The sequence below is a fragment of the Hoplias malabaricus genome, chromosome Y (genome assembly GCF_029633855.1).
Source record: "Hoplias malabaricus isolate fHopMal1 chromosome Y, fHopMal1.hap1, whole genome shotgun sequence".
NCBI classification, from domain to species: domain Eukaryota; kingdom Metazoa; phylum Chordata; class Actinopteri; order Characiformes; family Erythrinidae; genus Hoplias; species Hoplias malabaricus.
The window spans coordinates 41,519,546-41,545,516 of record NC_089820.1 but is presented as its reverse complement, the minus strand read 5'-3'; positions in this window follow the sequence as shown (position 1 = coordinate 41,545,516).

Here is a 25,971-nt window from a genome sequence, read left to right as displayed (position 1 = left end):
CCACCCTTTTCCGACTGAGTACCATGGACTCAGACTTGGAGGTGCTGATCCTCATCCCTACCGCTTCACACTCGGCTGCAAACTGGCCCAGCAAGAGCTGGAGGTCCCGGCCCGATGAAGCCAACAAGACCACATCATCTGCAAAAAGCAGACATGGGATCCTGAGACCACCAAACCGGACACCCTCCGCCACTTGACTACGCCGAGAAATTCTGTCCATAAAAATTGTGAACAGAACCGGTGACAACGGGCAGCCAGTCGGACTTACTGCCAGCCATACAAACCAGACTCCTGCTCTGTTTGTACAGGGACTGGATAGCTCGTAACAAAGAGCCCAGTGCCCCATACTCCCTGAGCACCCCCCACAGAATAACCCGAGGGACACGGTCGAATGCCTTCTCCAGATCCACAAAACACATGTAGACTGGTTGAGCAAACTCCCATGCACCCTCCAGGATCCTAGCGAGGGTAAAGAGCTGGTCCTGTGTTCCACGACCAGCTGAATTGCCACCCCGACAGGCATCAACAACCTTGCAGCCACAGCTCCGTTCAGCCGCCTCAACAATGGAGGTCCGGAACATGGCTCACTCGGACTCAATGTCACCAGCCTCCCCCGGGATGCAGTCGAAGCTCTGCCAGATGTGGGAGTTGAAGATCTTTCTGACAGGTTCCTCTGCCAAACGTTCCCAGCAAACCCTCAGCACACGTTTAGGCCTGCCAGGTCTGTCCGGCATCCTCCCCCGCCATCTGATCCAACTCACCATAAGGTGGTGATCAGTTGACAGCTCAGCGCCTCTCTTCACCCGAGTGTCCAGAACATATGGCCGCAGGTCAGATGATACGACTATAAAGTCGATCATCGAAATGCGGCCTAGGGTATCCTGATGCCAGGTGTACTTGTGGACACCCTTGTGTTCGAACATGGTGTTCGTAATGGACAAACTGTGACGAGCACCGAAATCCAATAACTGAACACCACTCGGGTTCAGATCAGCGGGACCGTTCCTCCCAATCACGCCCCTCCAGGTCTCACTGTCATTACCCACGTGAGCGTTGAAGTCCCCCAGCAGAACAATGGAGTCCCCAGAATGAGTGTTCTCCAGCACTCCCTCTAGGGTCCCCAAGAAGGCATGGTACTCTGAACTGCTGTTCGGTGCATAAGCACAAACAACAGTCAGAGCCCTTTCCCCAACCCGAAGGCGCAGGGAAATTACCCTCTCATCCACTGGGGTAAACCCCAACGTACAGGCGCTAAGCCGGGGGGCTATGAGTAAGCCCACACCTGCCTTACACCGCTCACCCTGGGCAACTCCAGAGTGAAAGAGCATCCAGCCCCTCTCAAGGAGATTGGTTCCAGAGCCCATACTGTGTGTCGAGGTGAGCCCAACTATATCTAGCCGGTACCTCTCAACCTCGCGCACCAGCTCAGGCTCTTTTCCCACCAGAGAGGTTACGTTCCATGTTCCAAAAGCCAGTTTCAGTAACCGAGGATCAGAACGCCAGGGCCCCCGACCCCGACCGCCACCCCATCCACAATGCACCAGACCCGGATTACTACCTCTCCCACAGGTGGTGGGCCCATGGGAGAGTGGACCCATGTATCTCCTTCGGGCTAAGCCCGGCCGGACCCCATAGGTGAAAGTCCGGCCACCAGGCGCTCGCCAAGGAGCCCCTCCCCCAGGCCTGGCTCCAGGGTGAGGCCCCGGTAACCCTGCTCCGGGCAAGGGAGGCTGTGTCCATGTTATTAACTTTTTCATCCGTGTCTTTATGGATCACTCTTTGTCTGGCCCATCACCTAGGACAAATTTGCTCAATTATATACATTTATATAAATTATCATGCATATTTTCTCTTTGCATATTGCAAAACAATGGCAGCAAATTGGTGTAACAGGTAATTTTGCTGTCACACAGCTCCAGGGGCCTGGGGTTGTGGGTTCAAGCCCCACCTTGGTTAACTGTCTGTGAGGAGTTTGGTGTGTTTTCTTTGTATCTGTGTGGTGTTCCTCCAGGCACTCCGGTTTCCTCCCTTAGTCCAAATATATATGTTAATAGGTGAAGTAGGGGTGTTAATCACAACAACATTCTGTGATTAATGATGATAATCACAAGCTAAAATGCTAGTATTATAAATGTTTTTTTTTATTATTTTGGAAGGGAGATAAAAACAAATGTGTAGAGAGGTATGCACAAAAAACTGGTTAAAGAAAACCACCCATTTTACTTTTTTAACTGGATTCTCTTAATTTGTTTAGTAAATGATTCAGGGAGAGGGTTAACATAAAACACAAGGAAGCTTGGACACAAGCATTAATTTTGAACATTGCAGTGCACAGCTCAGACCAAAACATATTCAACATTTAAGACATTAAAGAGATAAATGTGTAAATTATACAAAGCACCAGGAAAAAAGTGGCAAACTTCTCACTGCAGCAGCTGTGTGTGCACTGAAGTAATTGCACTACACTCGTATATACATTGTGAGACAGAGAGTGTGTGAGACAGAGAGTGTGTGTGAGACAGAGAGAGACAGTCAGTGGTGAGTGTGTAATTCAGTGCACCCGAAAGTTATATCAGTGTAACTGGAAGGTAGTTTCAGAAGAAAATTTGTTAAAATTGTGAAATTTGTAATTTTTTTTAGAAACAAATATTTGCACCAATTGGGTTTTTATTGGTCTTTGTGGGATAATAGTGCAGTTGTTGAAACAGTGATCTAAACTTGAAAACAGGAGACCCAGTCAATTTCACAGTAGTGCTGCAGCAGAGCTCAAATGACTGAACTGTGATTGCAGCACTGCTGTGAAGTTTACTGGGCCTTTGTCCTGTATTTGTGGTGGTTGAGGGAGGACGAGAAGGCAGGCGTACATGCAAGGAATACTTTTATTGCAATAAACAAAAGCACAAACAGAAAATAAACACAAGCAGGACACTTGAACACAAACAAGAAAATACTAAACCAAAGACTAAAGTGCAACACAAAACAACCATGAATTGGTGTGGATGCACGCAATCACTCAAACACTAAAATAAACATCTACATACAGAGCTAGGACTAAACGCACAACTACGAAGCTAAACACAGAACATATACAAAGACCTGGGAACTGGGACAGGAGCATCAAGAGCAGACCAAAGAAAGACCAACAGAAAACACACTGAGAACACATGGAACAAATAGAAGAACAACACATGGCCAACAGCCAGGGAACACAGACACAAGAATTATATAGACTACTCAGCCAAGAAACACTTGAAATGTAATCAATACACACGACAGGAATACGAGAGAAGGGTGATCACATGACAGGGGAAAGACGTGTCCTCCAGGGTCATGTTGGTTAGACCGTAAGGGCTGCACTGGATTCTTATCTTTTCAGATTAACCACAATTTTAATTAGGAAATTGACTCAGTCACTCGTGTTTTGTTTTATAATGGGTGGGACCAATTTTTGACAAAACTTTACAGTCATGTCAGGTTCAAACCACACAATTGTGGTCCTGATTTTCCAACTGTTCTTGGACATTACTGACAAATTGTCCGATTTTGGCACTGGTTAAATCGCTTTGTGTGAACCACCAAATGACGGAATTCAAAGGCTCACCAAGTGATTGCAAATGCCTCACAAACACCCTACAAATATGTGGCAGGTGTAATAACTGGACCTGTCTGTTTTTCTTTTCATTTTGTACATTTATATAAGGCCTTGAGCGTGAACAACTATAATGTTTCTATCAGAATACATATCCATTGTCAGAAATAAAAGCAGGTAGTTACTTTTTTATTGCAAAAATATTTTAATTATTGCCTGAATCCAGGTGGGACTGGGACTCATGAGAGAGCTCCCAGCCTGCACATTGTTGTCCCCTGTTTATTGTTTTGGGGTAATTTTGGGACATTACGTTCTTGTTCAGGGTTACTGGTAGTGGGAAAAGCAATATTTGTGTTTCTGGGTGTTCATATAAGTGTTTGGGCTTGGTGTGTAGTGTTATTTGTTGGGGACTCACTCTCAAGATGAAGGTAGCATAGATTACCCCTGGTTCTTACGGCAAAGCCAAGCACAACTACTTATTTTTCTGATACTGATAATCATGATACTGTCACAAAATGCACTCTCTCATTTACATGACTATAGCACAAATAGGTGTGAGAAATAGTTGTTGGAAGTTACACTAGTTATGTAGTGTGAACATGGCATAACCTGACCCACATGATTCCATTCCATATACAATACTAGTTACATGAATCAACCATAACATCTTGTTTCTACACTCACTGTCCATTTTCTCAGCTCCAACCATTAAAGAGCACTTTGTAGTTCTACAATTACAGACGGGAGTCTTTTGGTTAGTTTCCTTGCTTTCACCATGTTTTTCAATGTTCAGGACCCACATAGGACCACCATAGAGCAGGTATGATTTGGGTGGTGGATCATTTTCATTGCTGTAATGACACTGACACGGTGGTGGTGTGTTACTGTGTGTTTTGCTGGTATAAATGGATCAAAAGCAGCAGAGCTGCAGGAGTATTTAAACCCCTGCTGGACTAAGAATAATCCACCAACCAAAACTATCCAGCCAACAGCATCCTGTGGCCACCGATGAAGAACTAGAGGATGACCAACACAAACTGTGGAGCAAGAGATAAGCTACTGTCTCTGACTTTACATCTACATGGTGGACCAACAAGGTCCGATGTTCCGAGTGAACAGTGAGTGGACACAGTGTTTAAAAACTCCAGCAGCCCTCATCCACTACCCAAATCATACCTGCTCTGTGTGGGTTCTGACCTTTGAAGAACATGGTCAAAGTGGGGAAATGCTCTTCTATGGACAGTGGAACTCAGAGGATGGACAATGAAGTTAGAAACAAAGGAGGTGTTCATAATGTTATGGCTGTTTGGTGCCCACATAAGAACAGAAATTACCATTAGTGAAAAGATGTTTTTTGGCTTATTTGTTTTTTACTTAAGGACTGAAAATAATAGTGATACTTTGCCACTAACCAAAGCTTATGTTACATATTAAAATGTAGTCATTATTAATTTGTGCAGAATTCTCTCCTAAGATGACCATCCCAGCAGTTAAGAAGGAGCTAAGCTCCTAGCTGGAGCAGTAGCTGGAGCTAAGTTCCTAGCATGAATGCTAATAGAGCAAAATGACTTTTACATTCCAATAAAAACTAAATAAGCTTATATTGTATCAATATAAAACGTTTTCTTATAGATTTTTGGGGTGGAATTAGAATCACATTAATCCTGTTAGGAACTGGAATTGGAAATGCATTGGGCAATTTTCTCTGATGAACTGGCGCGCTGTCCACCCTTGTGCCCAGTGATTCCAGGTAGGCTCCAGACCCACTGCCACCCTGAACAGAGAATGAGAGAATGAAAAAATGAATGAATGATTATATAGTTCTAAGAAACTCATTGAACTAATCAAGTACATAGTGGTGGTTCATATGTTTGTGCCTGTAAACAAATCTAGTAACAAATTCTAACTTAAACAAGAATGGTAATTAAATGATTTGCTTTCACTTAATTTGGCACAAAATATTTGGTCTGACATTAATCATTCTGGACAGGAGTTGCACTGTATTAGTGAGTATGTTTCAGTTTACAGAAGCTGATAAACACCCTACAAAATGATATTTAATCAGGATACAGTGCAGGATATCATGCTAGTTTTGTAATTGCGCTGCGTTCAGATAAAGGCCAGCACAAAGGAAATAGGCCTCATGGACAGCCAAGCTTGGAGATCCGGTTAGGACAAGTTAGCGTCATTTCTTATACACGATGCTGCCAGCTGCTATGAGAAATAACACAATAAAATAGATAGAGAGAATTTTGCGTCATTGCTCCAAAATAAACATAACACCGTACGTAGCTAGTGGTAAAAAACATGTGCAGTGGTGGCCCCAACCAGACAAACTTATGATTCCAGCTCAGTGAAACTTATTTTACACTAGACCTGTTCATTCACCTAAATGATTCATTCAGCAAATTGATTCACTGCATATATGAAAAATGGAGACAACCTCCTCTAAGTAGTGAGTGTAGTAATTTGTAAATTTGGTAATTAAAGTAAAACAGTGGGATGTTGAAAATGATTCTAAAGTCATCATGTCCAATGCCAAGTGCTGGCTGAAGTTACATAAAGCCCCACTAGAATCTTGTTGAGGAGCAGAGAGACAATCAATCACTGGATTGATGAAGCACCATCCAGTAAAAAAAAAATAGTTTGATGAAACGGACTTTGTGATCTAGTATTAATTCTCCTACATCAGTACCTGAGCTCATTTATGCTCTCATGGCTGAATGCTGTCATATCTGTACAGCAGTATAACATCATGTAGTGTAAGCCTTCCCAGGAAAATAGCTGTTACTGCAGCACATCACACTTTAACATTGGAATAAAAATTTGGATGACCAAAAATCAATAAATGTTTAGACATAAACAGAGCAGGGGCTTCACTGGCCATATTTCAGTGTTTCACATGTGAACAAAGTTATTATGAGGGTTTTGCCATGAAATAATCAATCATGGTCTTTTTTTTTTTTTATTTACCCAAGTGGTGAATGGAACCAGGCATCTCCATGTCTACAAAACAAGTATAGGTTTTTATTTTTTGTAGTAACTATTCTTTCCTGAAGACATCAAACTATGCTGATTGGATTACTTTACATTTAACTGTTAAACTATCCAGACATTTTGAAAAATTAGTGGAAATCTAAAGTTAGCAAGGCAGTCACCTTGCTAATTAGAACTGTTAGCTGGTTTTACTCTCGTTTTTTGGGAGCTGAAGAGCTAAAACACTTTTGGTGTAAGTTAGTACTTGTAATAAAATAGATGGCAAATTATTAAGTCAGAAGTAGAGGTCCGTGAGGGAAAAATTTTTTAACTAGCGCACCTGCTAGAGTTTGTCCCGTTACAGTCAAGGATTCGGAACATCTGTCTCAACCACACCCGCAGCTTAGACATTAGCGGCTTGTGTGTGTTCAAAAAAATCTTCTTCTCAAATAGTATAGTACAACTCCCCTAAAGGGATTGTCTGAAGGGAGTGAAAAGATAGCACAGACTTTGAATTCCCTTGCAAATGTGACATGGATATACCAGCATATCAGCATGGGCATGCACTTTCTCTCTCTCTCTCTCTCACTCTCTCTCGCTCACACACACACACACTCACACGAGAGGTTTTCTGACTATCTACAGGCACCGCAATTTCTGCAGCAAAGTAATGCACAATTCATGTGGGGTCCATGTGATTTGTTGGTTTGCAAATATTAAGAATTAATTTAATTCATTATTGATTATTTAGCTATTTTCTTTTATGTTGAATTGCATGGTAATTATTGCACAATTATTATAATCCTTTTAGACAATAATAGTGTGTTTCTTCATTTGCGAATTTCTTCTGCATGTTTATCTTGTCCTGCTCTCATGGTCACTGCACTGGTTAAAAACCCGCTACCATAAATGACAATAACATTTATGCTAGTTACCTTGATAGTATATACTCGATCAGTAGTTTGAAATCAGTTGGCAAAGCAGAGATTCCTAATGTTTGTGTGATGTATTTACATGATGCATGTTTGTTATTGTTGTAAGACAACATTAATGAGTTAAGGTAAATGGAAGATATAATAGCAGCAATTAGCATTGCATGTTTAAATCATCACACACCTGCCTCTGTTCATCTCAAATAGAGTTATGTTGTTTCTGACACTTTAATTCAGTTTTTTCCACAAAAATGGACTGTAAGAAAATTAGAAAAATGGGACTAACTCCAGTTTCTATCTAAAACACCAAATCTATCTAAAAGTCCACTGCGCTGCTTCAAAAGAAAGTTCCATAATGTAAACACTGTCATTCAGCACTTACACATGCATTACACAAGAGAGCCATTGTGCCTTTAATGGCTTATCAAGTGTGTATTTAGAGCAAGTAACTGCCAGGATTTAATTGACAAAATAGCTCTTAGTTGAGGAGCTTTCTTTTTTTTTTTTTTTTTCAAGTTCAGTTATAATGTGTTTAAGAGCTACTCTATCAAGCAGCAGCGCTGGCCCAGAGTGCTCTCTGTTTTTTTGCTGCTCATCTCTGTCACTATGATGGCATTTCAGGGACACCTTTAAAAATGTATATTAGAAGTTGTAATATTTTGAGAATAAATGCAATTATTTTAAAGAAATTAGTTGCAATGAAGTGATGAAAATCTGAGTATGAGTAAATAATAAATGATAAAATCATAGGCATTTGCCAATTTAGGCTCCAAAGAGCAGGACCCTCTCAGAGATTGGGCCATGTTTTCATTCATTCATTCATTTATTCATTCATTCATTGTCTGTAATCGCTTATCCAGTTCAGGATCGTTGTGGGTCCAGGGCCTACCTGGAATCATTGGGCGCAAGGCAGGAATACACCCTGGAGTCCTTCATAGGGGGACACACTCTCACACATTCACTCACAAATTCACACCTATGTGACACACTTTGAGTCACTAATCCATCTACCAACCTGTGTTTTTGGACTGTAGGAGGAAACTGTAGCACGGAAACCCACACAGACATGGGGAGAATACACCAAACTCCTCACAAACAGTCATTCAGAGCGAGACTAGAAACCACAACCCCAAGTCCCTGGAGATTTGTGACAGCAACACTACCTGCTGCACCACCTTGCCGTCATCAAGTTTAAACCTGAACCACTCTGTCAATGTAATACAGCTGTTCCATAACTTGAAGAAGTGTCTTTGATAGAAATGAGTGTTGTGCCTTTTAAGGAATACTAGGCAGTATTTTTACCTGAAAATACATAATACATCCGATGTCGTTGCTGCTCCGGACTCAACATTGTAGAAATTGCACTTTTGGAGGATGTTAGAAGAACACCACCCTGCCACAAACACACACACACAAACACAAAGACACCTTGATGCAACTGTAGGGGAAACCAGGACCATAAATACCACATTTTAACAAGTGTTCTTTTAATTCTTCCAAAAAATTTGGTTTACAAAATGTAATATTTAAATTTTGTATCAGAATCCTTAAAAGAGTTCTTGGCAAAGCGTTGACACTTGCAATCTGATATTTGTAAGCTTTTGATATTTACAATTTGTACAGTTATTAGTTTGTTTTTGCCATCCCAGGAAAATTATGGGATGTATAACATTCTGCAGAATTGAAGTGGTAGGAAACAAAATAATAAGAAACAAAGAAAATAAAGAGAAAAACAAAGAAAGAAATTAATTAGCAAAATGGATCCTGTCCCCAAGGCTACGAGAGATAGTATCTATAATGATGATAATACTCTCTGTCTCTCACAGAGCACAGTGCAATTAATGTATGTGTGTGTGAGGAGAGAGGGGGGAGGGGGGGTCTCAGTTGTTAATAATTAGGCCAACCTAGGTTTTAAACTGAGAGATCATTGGATCAGGGGATGAATCACCACACTGTGGGTAATAACTTAGCTGCTTTCCAATTGGACTGAGCAGAGAAGCATCACAACACTCACTGATACACTCATTTTAGGACACCCTGTACTTTCCCTATTCACACAGACCCTTAATAAGCTCCTTATTAGCCACTCAGTCTGGCCCATGGATCTCCCTAAAGTTTAGGTTCTAAAAGTAGTTTCAGGAAATCTCGTTTCTCCATTTATGCAAATGTAGTTGGTTTACCTTTTTTCTCTATTTGTTCAAATGAACTTAAGTATCGAAATTAAAAGTACTGTGATTTATTATGGGGTGGCACAGTGGCGCAGCAGGTAGTGTCGTGAGTGTGTTGACTCATTATGCAAGTGCCTTGAACACATCACTAACTGGATGGAACACATCCAGTTGAATAAAGATAAAACAGAGATTATACTATTTGGGAACAGCAGTGAGAGACAAAGATTGGTTACGTATCTGGACTCAAGAGCCCTCAAATCTAAAGAATGTGCCCGCAACCTTGGTGTATTAATGGACACAGATCTCAGTTTTAGTAGTCATATTAAAGCAGTTACTAGATCACCATTTAACCATTTTAAGAATATCAGTAAGATTAGTGATTTTCTGACTAAACCAGACCTGGAGAAACTTATCCATGCTTTTATTTCTACTGTAATGGTCTCTTAACTGGACTTCCAGAAAAGACCATTAAACAGCTTCAGCAGATTCAAAATGCAGCAGCCAGAGTTCTCACTAGGAACAAAAGAAGAGATCACATCATCCCCCATCCTCAAATCCTTACACTGGATACCACTCTGTTACAGAATAGACTTTAAGATGTTTTTACTGGTCTATAAATGTCTTATTGGGGTAGGACCAGTATTTATATTTTTTTATATTTTTTATATTTTTTTTATATTATATTTATATGTATTATATTTGTATTTATATATATTTTTATTTGTATTTATCAGATCCACTACAGAGATATGAGCCAAGCAGAGATCTCAGATCTTTAGGAACTAGTCAGTTAGTCCTGCCTCAGGTGGAATCTAAACATGGAGAAGCAGCGTTTAGCTACTATGCCACTCTTAAATGTAACCAGCTGACTGAGAATATTAGAAGAGCTCAGACTTTATACACTTTTAAATCAAGACTTGAAACATTTCTGTTTGAACAGGCATGCTTTTCTGTAAAGCACTTTGAATTGCTCTTATACGAAAGGTGCTCTACGAATAAACTTGCCTTGCCGTGACTTGACTTGCCTGTTATCGTTTTTGTAACAAGACTCATGTTTAATCAACTCATTGTAGGTGAAAAGACTCTAGAGCCACTACTAGTTCACCGGTCTTTAAATAGAATGTCATTAATTAGTCTGACACTGATGAACACAACAGAAATGGCCAAAGATATATCAGCTGTCACATACACCCAATGTTTTTCCCCTCCAAACCCCTCCAAAGTATTAAGCACAATTTATGATTCTGCGTTGAACCTACAGCATCGAGCACACATCAGACTGAACCATACACAGTAGCCTGACTCACACGCAGACTGCAATGACCATGATTGGTCTGCAGTCAGACAAACATGGATCAAGTTGAACCATATTCTAATATATGAACTCCTCCACACTACAGAGACTGCAGACAGCAGCAAATTCACTGCCAGAGATTTTCTCAGACATTGGTTTGTATGTCACAGAATGAATAAAATGGTTCAACAAAGGAAAAATAGAGAAGTCTCAGAAAATAAAAATAAAAGCTCGCAACAAGGAGCGGGAACACGCGAGAAAAATGTGCCTACCATCCCCCAAAAATGTTCTCCCTATTCTCCCTATTACAGCTCAGTGAAGCATCACAATCATTTTGAAGCTGTAATTTCAAGGTAAAAAAAAAATATTACATGTTCCTTTAAGCTCTCTGTTTTGTCTTCATAGTCGCAAAATAGGCCTATTGTTTGAGCTATTTCTGCCATCTGTTTCTTAAATATGTTTTTTGTTTTTCTGACTTTTTGCCTGATACTTTTTGTTCTTCGAACAAACGCTGTACTGATTTTCAGGTTTTGGAATATTTCTGGTTTTGATCTGGCTTCAAGTATTGTGTTATTTTACACTGTAAATTGTTAAACATGGTTAAACACCTGCATCTGATTCTCACCCTCGGTTTGGAGTGATTAATGACATCAACAGGTCCGTAAACCATGTTATATGAATGAAAATAGTCACTGTTGACTCTAACTAAATGGTCAAAATCATTTTGTTAATTCATAACAGTTCTAAGAACTGACAGAAGTGATCACTTACAGTCTCTAATATGCACAACAGTTAAAATAAAATTTTATCCTTTCTTATTACTCAGTTTTAGGTGGAGAAACTTGAGGTTAGCTTGTTTTAGCACTGTATCTGTCCATCTCCTGGCAAAGGTGCCGTGTGGAGACCTGTGCGAAACCAAGAATTTTGTTCAGATAAATCACAACTGATTTAGGGGGTGATACTTATGTTATATATATGTTATAGAAAGTGATTTTTAACTGAACTATACGATTATCTGCTATCAAGGCAGTAATAAAACAGTGCTTTTGTTCACACACCTTTTAACCTAAAGACACTAATGAAAACCCACAAACATATTGAGATATACAACTTCTTTTTAGCAGACTGGCAGACCTCAGTGTCAAGGTGCTCCACTATAACTGTGGTGTGTTTGTCTTTTATTGTCCTGTGGATTAACAGACCAACAAAATCATTCAGCGCCATGATAATGCTATGGTTGTTTACTTAAGGTAGCGTTAAGTTTAAAGTCAATCATCAATGCACTGCACACTTACAGCACAGACAAAACTGAGCAAAATTTAAAAAACAAAACAAAAAACAAACAATAAAAAAACAACCATAATTGGCTTTCAATTCCACCTTAAACGGTGTGACAGGCATATGGTGTCTGCTGCACAATTTAAGGAGGAACAAGACATTGGCAAATTAAAAGCTGACATAAGCCTCATAAGGCTTTGAAAATTGGGTATGATGTTTTACATAATTCTGTTGGTGCTAGGTTTTACACAACATCTACAAAACACACAGCTAAGTTTGAACAGTACATTTCTGAACAGGAAGCTGCATTACTCTCATCCTTAAGCTGTTTTTCAGTCAGATTATTGCAGTTTTCTGCCATGTGCACCACAGCTTTTGGTACTTGATACATGCTTCTTGCAATTTATTGGTTGAAAAGATTCTGAGTGACTGTAAACAACGCAAAACACAGGCTTTATTAGTGTCTCATAGAGATCCCAGCGTATAAAATGACTTCCTGCCAATCTGCCCATCTCCATTTGCAATTTACTCAGAGATGTGATGTCTTCTGCAAACAACGTATTGTTGAATGTTGTATATGGTCTGTGTATGAATAATTCTCACAGATTTGGTTACAAGAGCAGAGATGCATTGGCAACTAACTTGGTAAGCATTTTCCATTAGATGCTATGACATGTTTTGTCAATGTTAATATGGCTAATACAGGTTAAACATCTTTTCTCCTCATTACACAGTAAATTCACCAGTGTTAAATCAATACTATTAGTGTTAACTTAACACTGAGAGTGTTAAATTATTACACCAACAGTGTTAATTTAATACTAATAGTGCTGATTAAACACTGGTGAAATTTCTGTGTATGAAACAAAGTGGGATCCATATTTATTCCCCTGGTGCAAAGCAAAAACAAAACAAAACAAAAAATCATGTGACAGAAACCCATGGATAACATGATCATTAACATATTGTCAAAAACCAGAGAGATGATGAATGCAATGAGGTGTAAACAACCAGAGAATGGGACTGAAGTCTGAGACTCAGATTTGAGTCACACTTAAGTCGCTCAAACAATGATTCAGACACGATTTGAGACTTACCTTCAAATGACTCTGACTCGAGATTTGAGACTCATGATCAAACTTTATGTAATTATTATTATTTTCTTAATGTACATCTTTTGAGTTAATTTGGTGACCTGCATTCAGTTCCCTCCCTGCCACGGGCAACCTGCGCGCAGGCACAGATAGCAGCACTGAGCACGACAGCAATAAGTTCACCTATTTATATTTTGTGTTCATAAAAATAAACAGCCCGTTTAGCAATCAGTTAACGTAGACTTGCAGTGGCTTAGCCCAAACTGGTCCAAGGCCCCTTCAGCCATGTGCTAATTTTCCACGTGAGAGTTCACATGGGAAGGCGTACTCTCTGTCATTTTTCCACAGTTCCATGAGTCAAATTTGGGGCCAGACTGCAATTCACATGAAGCAACCACTGCTTTCTTTTTGTTTATACTAGACACAGTAAACATGCTACGTGAGGTGCCGCACCATGAGCATTAATATCCTAAACAACATAGCCAGTCACATAAAGCAGGACCTCTACTCACAATAGTTATGTTCTTCAAACTCTGAAAAATGTGAAGAATGAGATGTATGGGCTACCAAGCCAGGTAATAATTAATCATTACTGATGCTAAACACAAAGAACTCCATGGATTCTGTAGTGAAGAAAAAAACAGCTCAAATATAGCAAAATAAAGTTGTAAACTATAGTTGTTTTATGTGGGTTTCATCACCTTGCACTAAAATATACTTTTAAAAATGATCATACAACTGATCAATTTTGATACTGTAGTGTGTGCTAATAATTAGTACAGTCCATGATTGAAACTCATAAGATAACAATACAGTGATGTGGGCCAAACCAGATGTCATTCATATTTTTCAATCATAAGAAGCTTGAGACTCGACTTGGAATTGTAATGAGAGACTTGACTTGGACTTGCTGTCACGAGGTGGTATGTAAGGGAGGTCAAGGAGCAATGAACAGGGAGGATGTAATTGCAGGAGACTTAATACAAAAAGGGAACTAAACAGTGAGACAAGACAACTAGACAAAGACTACTAAACAAAATAAAAAGGATTAATACTAAACAAGGCTAAAAACAGAAACTAAACAAGAACAAAACAACAGGCTAAGCACTAAACAGAGACGATGAACACAAAACACAAGGGCTAAACACTAAACATTGGGCTAAACACTGAACAAGAACAGATCTAAAGGGGCAAGACACTAAACCATAAGATAAACATTAAACAAGGCTAAACAAGATGACTAAACAGCAGAACTCAGAAACTAAACAGAACACCAAAACTTTGCATCTTAGAATCTTAAGCACAGACATTATATATATATATATATATATATATATATATATATATATATATATATACATACACATACACACACACACACCACTGACATGGACTATAAAAAGACTACACAACAAGAAACACCTGGGACAGATAACAAGGGGGCAGGAACACAAAGTAGGCACAAGAGGGAGGAGCAAAGGCAGAGACAAATGAGACAGACAGCAGGAACACACTAGACTGGGCTATACATGACACTTGCCCTTAAAAGACTTGCAAACATCTGTATTAAACACACATTAATTTACATTCACTCAGAGTGAATTATGACCTGATATTTTACTTTTGCTTTTGATGTGAATGGTGGAAAATGTCAAAGCAACCTGGATCTGCTAACCAGCGTTTCATTCTGATGTCACAGTCAGGTTGACCTCAATAGAATAATAGAAGAATTATAAATTCTGGGTAACCAATGAGGCTCCTAGACAAAATAAATATACGAATTTGTCTTGCTTTAAAATGTCTTGCTTTATGCTGCACCATGGTGCTGGATGAATGTTATCTAGCTGGTTGAAATGGCCATAAAACCAGCGCCTGTCTCAGTGCTAGAGACTTTACTATGCAACTTGGAAGCCATGGGACAGAGAACTCTCGCGAGAACAGCATAATGCTATAAGACTCTTGAGTATTTAGCTGGCTACAAGAAGAATCTAGCTCTGTTTTCCTGATACAGACATCAAGGAAGATGCTGGTGCAAAGAGGAGAGAGAGAGAGAGAGAGAGAGAGAGTTCTTACATAGCGTTCCTTTAATGGATTTGTTCTTCACGTAGAAATTCTGGTAGGCATTTGAGACCTGTTCAATTCTGGACATTACTGATTACTTAGAACTAGTGTAAGTACACCCTGTACACATTCTTTCCCGTCTTCTGTTCTGTCATTTGTTCCAGAGACCAGAGACCTGAAAGGCCCCCAACAATTACAGACCCAGTGATGACAAAGCAACACCCAGAGATAAAGCAGGAGGACGGCGAGTTGTGGTAAGCTGACACTGAAAATGACTCATCTAATGGCTTCCTATTTTTATTTAGAAAACTTCTGCATGATTCATGTTCCTATTGCGTGTAAATGGATCCTTTTTTTCATAAAAATAAAAACAATCAATTGCAACGGCTTTAATTTGTTTCTGTTTTTATTAATGCCTTAAATCGCCCACAATTTAAAAAAAAATAAATAAAAGCGAAACACAAAGCAAAATCCAGTTCTCACAAAAGACATAAACAGTCTGCTGAGGGGGAAGAGGTATTAAAGTGTAAGAAAGCATGAAATGAAAAACATTAAATAAAAAGGGAATCAATAAAAGGATACTGGACATTCAGCACAGTCAGGACTGAACATTTTAGATTGCATTCAAATGGAGCTGTAGACACCAGAGAATTCTAAAAAATGTTTAGACACGTGCAGTATGCCTGAAAGTTTATAGACACCTCATGTGATGAGTGAATTAATTTAAGATGTATCCATTACGGAAACAGATGCTCATAATATGTATAATCTGCATATGAAATGGGATGCTTTGGAGTAGCTGCACATGAGCCTAAAGTCACCATGCCCTTTGCAAAGTGTCAGGTAAGGGGGTATAAAGCCCGCTAGTACAGGGATTTTTAGCAGTGGAATCCAGTGAAGCCCCATTCAGTACCTTTGGGATGAGATGCAGTAAAGTTTGTGATCCAGACCTACTCATCTAACATCAGTACCTAATCTCACAACCTTCATTTAAGAAGACATTTTGGATGAGCAGTTTCCATGAATAATTGGACAAACAGTATAAATCTATACATAAACTAACTCAAGCAACAAAGTAATTACTTTCTGGGCTCATGGTAACCGGTGGGTAGTTTTGCTGATAATTGACATCATTGTTTATAATGTATTGAACAGTGCAGGGCTAATAATTTATCTAAAATGTGTAATTGCACTGTTAAAGGTAAAGTTAATAGACTAAGCTGTAAAAAGTAGTAGTTTCTACTAAAGTGGACATTCATTCATTCATTATCTGTAACCGTTTATCCAGTTCAGGGTTACGATGGGTCCAGAACCTACCTGGAATCATTGGGCGCAAGGCGGGAATACACCCTGGAGGGGGCGTCAGTCCCTCACAGGGCAACAAACACTCTCACACATTAACTCACACTTTTGAGTCGCCAATCCACCTACCAACGTGTGATTTTGGACTGTGGGAGGAAACCCACGCAGACACAGGGAGAACACACCAACTCCTCACAGATATTCACCCAGAGCGGGAATCAAACCCACAACCTCCAGGTCCCTGGAGCTGTGTGACTGTGACACCACCTGCTGCGCCACCATCTAAAGTGGACAGTGATAGTAAATCTGTATATACCCTGAATATTTTATTGATGTTTACTAACTTTCTTGCCAAGTTTCTTGTGTAACAGTTGGCTAAAGACAACATTTTATTTCCATCAGGATAGAGTGCTGAAGGCTGTTCTGCAGTGATCCATGCCTGTGAGCTATTGCTGCTCTTAAGCAGATGATTTCAGTGAGTTTGCATCTCCATCGCTGCTTTATAGATTTTCCTGCCAGCTGTCAGATGCAGGAAGCTTGGAGTCCAAGGTTTTAGTTTCTTCTGGCCAATATGCATTTGTTGAACAGCAGTTTCAGAAGTGTGTGTGGAGATTACTGTTGAAAACTTAAGCTGAAATAGCAGTATTGGCAGTTAGTGTTCTCCTCTAAGAGTATTTGAGATTCAATTATGTAGGTTAAAGGAACACAAGGTAATAATTTTACTTTAAAATAACAGCTTCACAATCATTTGGAAGCTTCACTGACATGTGATAGGGAGAATAGAGCCTCTGTTGTTGCTGTTGGTAGCCCACACTAGTATGATTATTTAAAGCAACTACAGTCACAAATAGTAGTGTGAAGCAGGTTTTATGTACTTATCCACAGTCCCCCTGTAGAAGTGGGTATGGGATAAACAGGAAGGTAAAGGAACTGGGACAGCTTATTTCTTTTGGGCAGATCCACCTCCAGGGAGGGAGCGGGTCCTCTGTGTCCTTGGAGGTAAAACCTGTAGGAAAGGAATTATATAAATGTTTACATTTATTATAGAGTTGATAAATGTAAACATGTGAGAATACTTACAGGTAATGCACAGAAGGATGATGCCATGATAATTTAATAATGCTATGTGTGGGTATATGGGTGCATGTTTATATATGTTTTGCTGTGAAGAATATCATGGGATGTCAATCTTTTGAGGTAATGGTTTAGCCGCGGGCAGGGCTTCAGTGGTAACGGCTTGTCAGGTGTGTTCAAGGGATGCTGCTATTGTGTGTACTCTTACTGTATGTGTGTCATGACAGACATTTGAAGCAGCATGTGTAAAGAGAGCGAGAACGAGAGTATGTACCATTAATTGTGATGAGCCTCACTTTTTTATCTGTACCTTTCATCTTCCGTTTGATTTAATTTTTTTTTTCATTGTGGGATATGATAAAACAGTAATAAATCACTGGAGCACTGGAGGTTTTGAATCATTTCTTCTTATAGCCACCCACAATGCTTGGACACGGTCACATGTAAAACCCTGAAAACACACTGATTCACAGTGAAACACAGATACACAGTGCAGTTCCTGCAGTGCTGAGGTTGGCTTAGCAACAATAGAGGCTCTATTCTCACTATTACAGGTCAGTGAAGCATCAAAATGATTTCAAAACGATAAGCTGTACTTTTAAGGTAAAAATATTACACTTTTGGGGCAGCACCTTGGCATAGCAGGTAGTGTCGCAGGTTGTGGGTCCCCGTGTCTGCATGTGTTTCCTCCAGGTGCTCTGGTTTCCTCCCACAGCCCAAAAACACACACTGGTAGGTGGATTGGCGACTCAAAAAGTGTCCGTAGGAGTGTTTGAGTGAGTGTGTGAAGGTTCGGCACCTCCTCCAGGGTGTGTTCCTGTCTTGCGTCCAGTGATTGCGCGTAGGATCTGGATCCACTAAATTAATTCTGCTGAAGCTACAAGGATAATACATAATACCCAATACAACATTAATAATCATTACTGAAACTGCATGCCTTAATCACAACCAACTGACATTTGTTATTGAGCATGGGGATCTCAAAATCTTTTACAGCTTCTAGAATTTTGTTCTAAATGTGACACACTTCAAGACTGGTTATCAGTCCTAGACCTGAACATCAAACCCACTACACTGTTTATTCAAGCACACTTGATTCAGATAAAGAATAGGAGTTGTGGTCAGGGGATGAACAGAGCATTTAGACCCTACAGGCGTCTCTGAGTCAATACTGTTAATGACCCGTCTGGAGTTTAAATCAGCGGGTCTCTGGATTGTCCTGTTAAAGCCTTTCCCAGAGAGATACTACATATTACACTGGGATTTATTAATATTTATGGTATATGTTGTCATGAACTGTGTCATATATTGTACGTAGCTTGTGTGGCTTAATTAACCCTTAGTTGTTAGTAATTGACAGCAATAAATATATATAATTTAGTATAATTCCTTACATGCAGAATGTATCTGCTAAACGTGCAGATTCAAAATTTTGTATACATATACAGTATTGTGCAAATGTTTTAGGCAGCAGAGGTTATGAGATTTAAAAAGCTATTTATCTGAGCAGTAACTGTTCATTTGTTAAAAAAGAAACAAACAAACAACAAATAATGCTCAACATTAGAATAAAACCAGTAAAGAACATTATTCCAGTAAGTGTGATATTCTGTGTGTGTATGTGTGCAACTTTTTCCAAATCTCTCCTCGTGGAGTCTGTATTATTTGAGGTTATCATCCAATACCTAGTTTTACCAGTTAATAAATAATGATTTTAAATAATGTGTGCTGTTGATTTAACAAATTCATGCAATCAAGGAGAATCTGAACAAAACTCACTCAGACCTACTACTTCTACAGAAAAATAAATAAATAAATAAATAAATATATATATATATATATATATATATATATATATATATATATATATATATATATATATATATATACACTGTGATTATATATAACTTTAAACAAGCACCACACTTACTGAGAAGGCATTAGTTCAAATATATATAATTATCTTAGGTGCCTAAGACTTCTGTACAATACTGTATATATAACCAGGTGGTATTCAGATGAGTTTTAGTATAAAAAAAAGAAAAAGAAAAAAGAGTGTGTGTAGCTTTTCAGATTTGTTGACCTCATCGGGTGATGCCATATTGATACTCAGTGCGGTGTGCCAGCTCTGTAAGCTGCAGCTGAGATGTCCCTGTAAAGCTGAATACTTTGTACCAAATATTAATGTAAACGCTGGAAATTATGTTGCGTACAAGTGATGTTGGAAACTGGGAAATACCATTTTTCTGACTTGTAAAATGCACCCGAATGGCAGACAAAGTTGTAATTACCACTGGTATATCATGACCTTTAACTCTTCCCCTGGAGAAAATGGCAAATATGAATTTGAATAGGTTTATTATGCATGTTTTCTGTAAATAAAAATCAAATGTTATGATCAGATTTGTTATTACTCAAAATGCATTTAGTTGTTATTTAATGACAAATCACTTTTTGTGGACATGCATACAGTGGGTGGATCTTCAGCCAAGCATCTTAACGCAGTGAAGTCGTATTTACTACTTCCCCACCCGGTATATACAACCCTCCGATGAGCACCCGAATGCAGTATTAGTTAAAATATTTGTAGAGCAATATCTAATAAGGTTATTTCACCATGGATGGATTATAATTTTTTGATTTTCATTCATGGATGGCAAGTGATAGATAGTTGAGAGCCTTCTGTCACACGAGGTTGCTTTTCTCTGGAGGTCTGTTTCCTTTTGTTATGAACACAGCAAAATGGTTTGTTTGCATAAACAGACTCATAATGTTACTATATTTTGATATTCATAATGAGATTTTTATCAGTCTTAAACATTTAAAATATAACACAGGGATGTAAATTCTTGTTTCTAGTGTACTGTCCAATTTTGAGAGTATAACTGGAGAATTAAAATCTTTTAGTGTAGGTTTCTTGGAATACTGTTTGTGAGTAAAATTTCTGCAACATTTCTTTTCTCTCTTTGTAGCTGGCCACTGCCTATAAATTTAAAATATCAACTGGAGTTCTAAAAGAATAAATCCTCAAATAGTCATGTGAAGTCTTGTGTACTCCTTTAACTAGGCCAGTAATTGTTGGTACCAGGAGTGGTGTTCTGGTAATTCAGATACATTTTTATCTGCATAATGATTTTATTTTTAGAGTGCAATGTGTAATACAATAGTGGTAAAGAGTTGCAGGTCAGCACATCGGCAGCCTGGAATAGTTTTGGAAGTCCCAATAGTCCCAATAGTTTTGGAAGTCCCAAGAGGACAACATCTTCAGCAAATTCCAGCTAGCAACTGCAAAACCTTTATTCTTTTCTTCTTGTGTGTACTGACTAAAGGACTGACACAAATGGCACAAGTAGAAGGTGGACATTCTTCTTCTGAGGAGTTGCAAGGTGAGGTGCAAAATAGTATTCAAAGGCAAATTAGTGAACTCACTCAGAAACATGAAAATGCCATGGCAGTAATAGCATCTCTGAGTAATCCTCTAAATAGATCTTATGTTTATGTACCTAGGGAATGCATATCTCACCATTTAGTGGTGATTTCAAGAGAGATGCGAAGTCAATTCATGATTTCATAGAGGAGGATGAACGGGTCCTAAGAGCTAGCAATCAGTCAGCTGGTGAGCAGTTTGACTATGTCATATCTCTCATGAGAGGACCAGATTTACAGAAGGTTCACTTGCATGATGTCAATGATACTGAGTAAGTCGCTGATTTGTTTACTTATATCAGGGATAAACGCAGTGTTTCTCAACTACTGCATGGGTTTTTATAGTCGGATGCAGAAGGAGGGTGAGGACATGCGGGATTTTTCACATGCCCTATCACAAGCCCTTGGCTTGTTACTGAAGCAAGCTCCCTATGCTCTAGCTAATGAGAAACAGGCATTGAGGGATCAGGTTGTAGAGGGAATTTGAAACACTAGTCTATGGCAAGAGCTTCGTAAATATGATAGAAACAAGAATCTTCACTAATAGACATTTGGGAGGACGCTTTCATGTGGATATCCTATACTTGGGTTACTTAGAATTACCAGTTGACACTGTGGGCATGACAAATGGGTTTTTAGTGGTAAAGGACCCAAAGGGATCACAAACAACCATTCCTGGCATTATTGGCATGAACATTATCAGCTGATGTAGGGAGCTAGTACATGCTGACTTTGATAATTCTTTAGGGTGAAAATTAGACTCAAATTGGAGAAATGCTTTTCAAAAGGTCTAGACATGTAACCTGGACAAGAAGACATTTCCTAGGTTAGCAGGAAGGGAGTTTGTCCATATTCCGGCAGCATCTTTAGTTATAGTCGGAGCAACAGGGTTTTCCAAAATGATTGTGAAGAGTTCGCACCCGGTACTCGAGCCAATGTATATGAATTGCCATGGGAGTCAATTGAGATTGAAATGGGAAAGTATACTGTTCCAGTGCAAGTAGTGAATCTCTCCACTGAAGATGGCTGGATTTGTCCTGGGTCACAGCATAGTATTTGGTCAAGAGTTGAATGTGTCCTCGATGAGCACACGTGTAAGGTGAAGTTTCAGTGCATTTCTGCAAGCACAGTAGACGTAAAGGAGACTCAAACTTGCAATAGCTTGCAGTCCAGCTTAACTCTCTGGAGTCTGCGCTCCTACCAGCAGGATAGATCAGTACTTGTGCCAAAACACTTAAGCAACTCAGCAAGTTTTTGTTCTAGAAACATAATAAACATCCCCCCCAGAAACCTTAAAGTGTCTACTTTTCAAATATATTGTTTATTTTTACCTGGTTGTTATAGAAAAATAAGTAACAAGAGGCTCATTTCTCTCTGACACTCAGACCATGACCCTTTGATGCCCCACCTATTCACATGCATATGATAATAGCATGCTAATACAGTTGTGCTTATTGGAAGATTATTATTTGTGAAAATGCTCCTTTTAGCCATATAAACAAATGCTCATGTCTGTGTTTTTGCACTGAGCGCAGAGATCCAAGACGGCAGTCACATGTTTCAGCTGCCTAAGGAGGAACAGTTTTATTTTGTGATGAGTAAGTAAATATATTTGACTCGTTCAATAGTATATTCCAGTGATATATTCTTGAAGCTGAAGGGTAACTGAGGCACAGAGCTCAATTGCTTGTAGTAAAGTTTGGATGCTCTGTGTTGCTTTCAAACAGTGATCTGAAGCTCATATTTATGGCTTTGTTGCTCTGTGTGTTGTTGCTAAATAACTAAAATACCAGTTTACAAACAAATGATTCATTTGGTCTCACTGATGGGGTGGGGGCTATTGGGCCATTATCTTTGACAGTGAGGCTCATGACAGAGGCATCTGGAATTTTTAGACATGGCAAGAACTCCAAACGTCGATAAGCACTAACCGAGATGAGGATATTGCTCTATAGGTGGGCAATATTGACTTATTTTTGCTGTTTCTAATCACTTAAGGTTTACATGTCTCTAAATTCAGGAGATGGCTAACTGCATTACCAAAAGTGCTACAAAACTAAACAAATCAGGTTACTGGTGAGTTTCTGTGGAAATTCAGACTATGAACAAAATCTTACAGTTGAAAGTTAAATTTCAACAACATACAACACCAGTGTTTTATTTCCCCCAAACATGCTGCTCCGCCATAAATTACATTGAGTTTCTGAATGTAAACAACCAGATAGAACAGTTTTTCCTTGCAAATGTAGACAAATCCTTTGACTCAAGATTTGACACCAAAGACTTGATACTCAGCCTAAACTTTTATCATTTTGAGTGTTTATGGTGCTTTTCTTATTTCTTAAACACCAGAGGAGACAGAAAGCACTCTGACTAATTTCCTCTGCTGGACTTCAGTGAGTCTGAAGAGAAATGCCCTTGATTTTGTTAAATATATCAGAGATTTATGTTCCAACCATTCCAACAACACTGTAGAACCACTAGAGCTTATTTTTCGAACTTATTATTAGGAAACTAGTGCTGCATTAATCACTTTAAGAACAAACTGGGAAAAAAACTACTTTAAAATTTTGCCCATGGAGCAGTGGGACTGTGAATCTCTTGGATGAGTCTGAGTGAACTCCAGATCCAGATCCAAATTCTCACAGCAAAATTCAAATATCTAGTGTAAACCCTTCAAGAGTAGAGACTTGTATTTTTTTTTTGTCTGTTCTCTTGCATTTTTTGCTGTTTGATGTAAATCTTTTCAGTGTATGTTTGTTTATACACACAATGTTATGTTCTTTTCCAGTGATACAGTGCATTGGGGAGTAACAGAAAGCACTTTGTAATCATCAAACATTGCCTTTTCATTTGATTAGCAATCCCTAAAGGCTATGCTACGCATCCAGACCCCTTATTTATTCTTTTAGTATGCCACGAAATATCATACACACACTTTCATTGTTGTTTTGAAGAATTTTGGTGCCATCGCCTAGACTTGCATTCATTTTGTGGAGATCCCTTCCTTATCCATCCAAATATTAGTCTAAACCTAACCCTTTCTATACATGTTTAACATGTCTTCACCTTAAATTTGAACAATTTTAATGTTTTATGTTGTGGGGACCAGCTTGTAGACCCCACAAAGACGACAAGTACCCACAATGTGAGTGTACAAATGAATTTTGGTCCCTACAACGTGAGTGCATTCTGTTAAACACACACATACACACACATTTGGCATCTCACACATCTTTCCCTCACAAAGAGAATCCTGAGAGTAAAGTCAGCAGATGTATTAGTGGAAAAGTGTCCTATGCACACTGGCACTGGTCCAGAGGCTCCCAGAAGATTTTGTGTGAACCAACTACTGTACGGAAGGAGCCACTCAGCCTCCAGTGTCCCAGAAGATGTTCTGAACATCCTCGTGGACCGCCCAGCGCTGTAACAGGAGTCTAGCAGCAGCTGCCTGAAACATGGACAATTAGCAACTGAGATAAAACTTTGAAACCAGCCAGTGGGGAATACTGCAGGATTTTGTCCTTAAATGTCTAAAAGTAGTCAGTCCATACATGTTTGGTGTCTGAAGCTTACTTCTTTAGATTTACAGTGGAGGTACATGTGTCTAACATAAGATAAACATTATCATCAAAGTCTAAAATGCAATGTAGATTAACAAAGCTGACAATACATGGAAGCAGTTCAAAGTCACGTCAAATCATAAAAAATGTACCTTGACCATGCCTCAGATTTACTGTTTTCATCTCGGTTAGGTGCAGCGAGTGGTGAAAAATATTCAAGGTGGGGCTGTGGTATATATGTGTGTGTATATATATATATATATATATATATATATATATATATATATATATATATATATATATATATATGCTTAGCATGAGAAAAAAAAATGTCCCAGAGTGGTCTGACTCAAGGACAGATGCTGATTCGATACATTTTTGTCCCTATGTGCAGGACAGTGGCCTAAAGGTTAGAGAAGAGGGCTTAAGTGTGTGTTCACTGCTAAAGAGGGGTTAAAGGCTAAGCACCAGCTAGATGAAAGTGTCAAACAAATAAATACAGTGGAATTTGAGTTCCTAACTTGTGTTTATTGATAGTCAGAAAACATGTTATTTCTTACTAATTTAAGGAATAAGGTTTAAAAGACTGTTGGTCCCCCCACGACCAAAGGTGTTCAGAAACTCTAATAGGCGTCTTGCATGTGACATAGATGGTGGACAACAACTCTAGAAGTTGCTCTTAATTTAATGCAAAATGATGACAAGGTGTGTTGTTTTTGGCTGCAATAATACAATGTACAGTGGGACATCTGTGCACAAATGGCCCAAAGATCCCAAAATATTCAGAAAATTGACTAAATTTGTCAACTTTAAACGGGCACTTTGGAAAGGACCATCCGTTCACTCCGTTATCTGTAGCTCATTTCACTGGCGCTTTTCCAACAACATGGGCATGTAAGGAAACCAACGAAAGGTGTTCAAGAGCCTCTGTATACATGAAGGGTAAGTACACTTACTTCGCCTGTTTTAGTTGGTGTTAGTTAGATAACGTTAGCTTGACTTGCTAAACTTGGTGGCTCATTATACTACGTATCCCTAGTTGCATTACGTAGGTTTATAGCGTCGGATGAATTCGAGTTCGATTTCGATCACATTTACAAGAATACCGGTACCTCTAAATTTGAGTTTAGCTTATTGTTATTGTCATGAATAATGTTTGTTATTTATCCTAGCTAGATACTGTCATAACAGTGTCTTACCGCGGCGTTGTT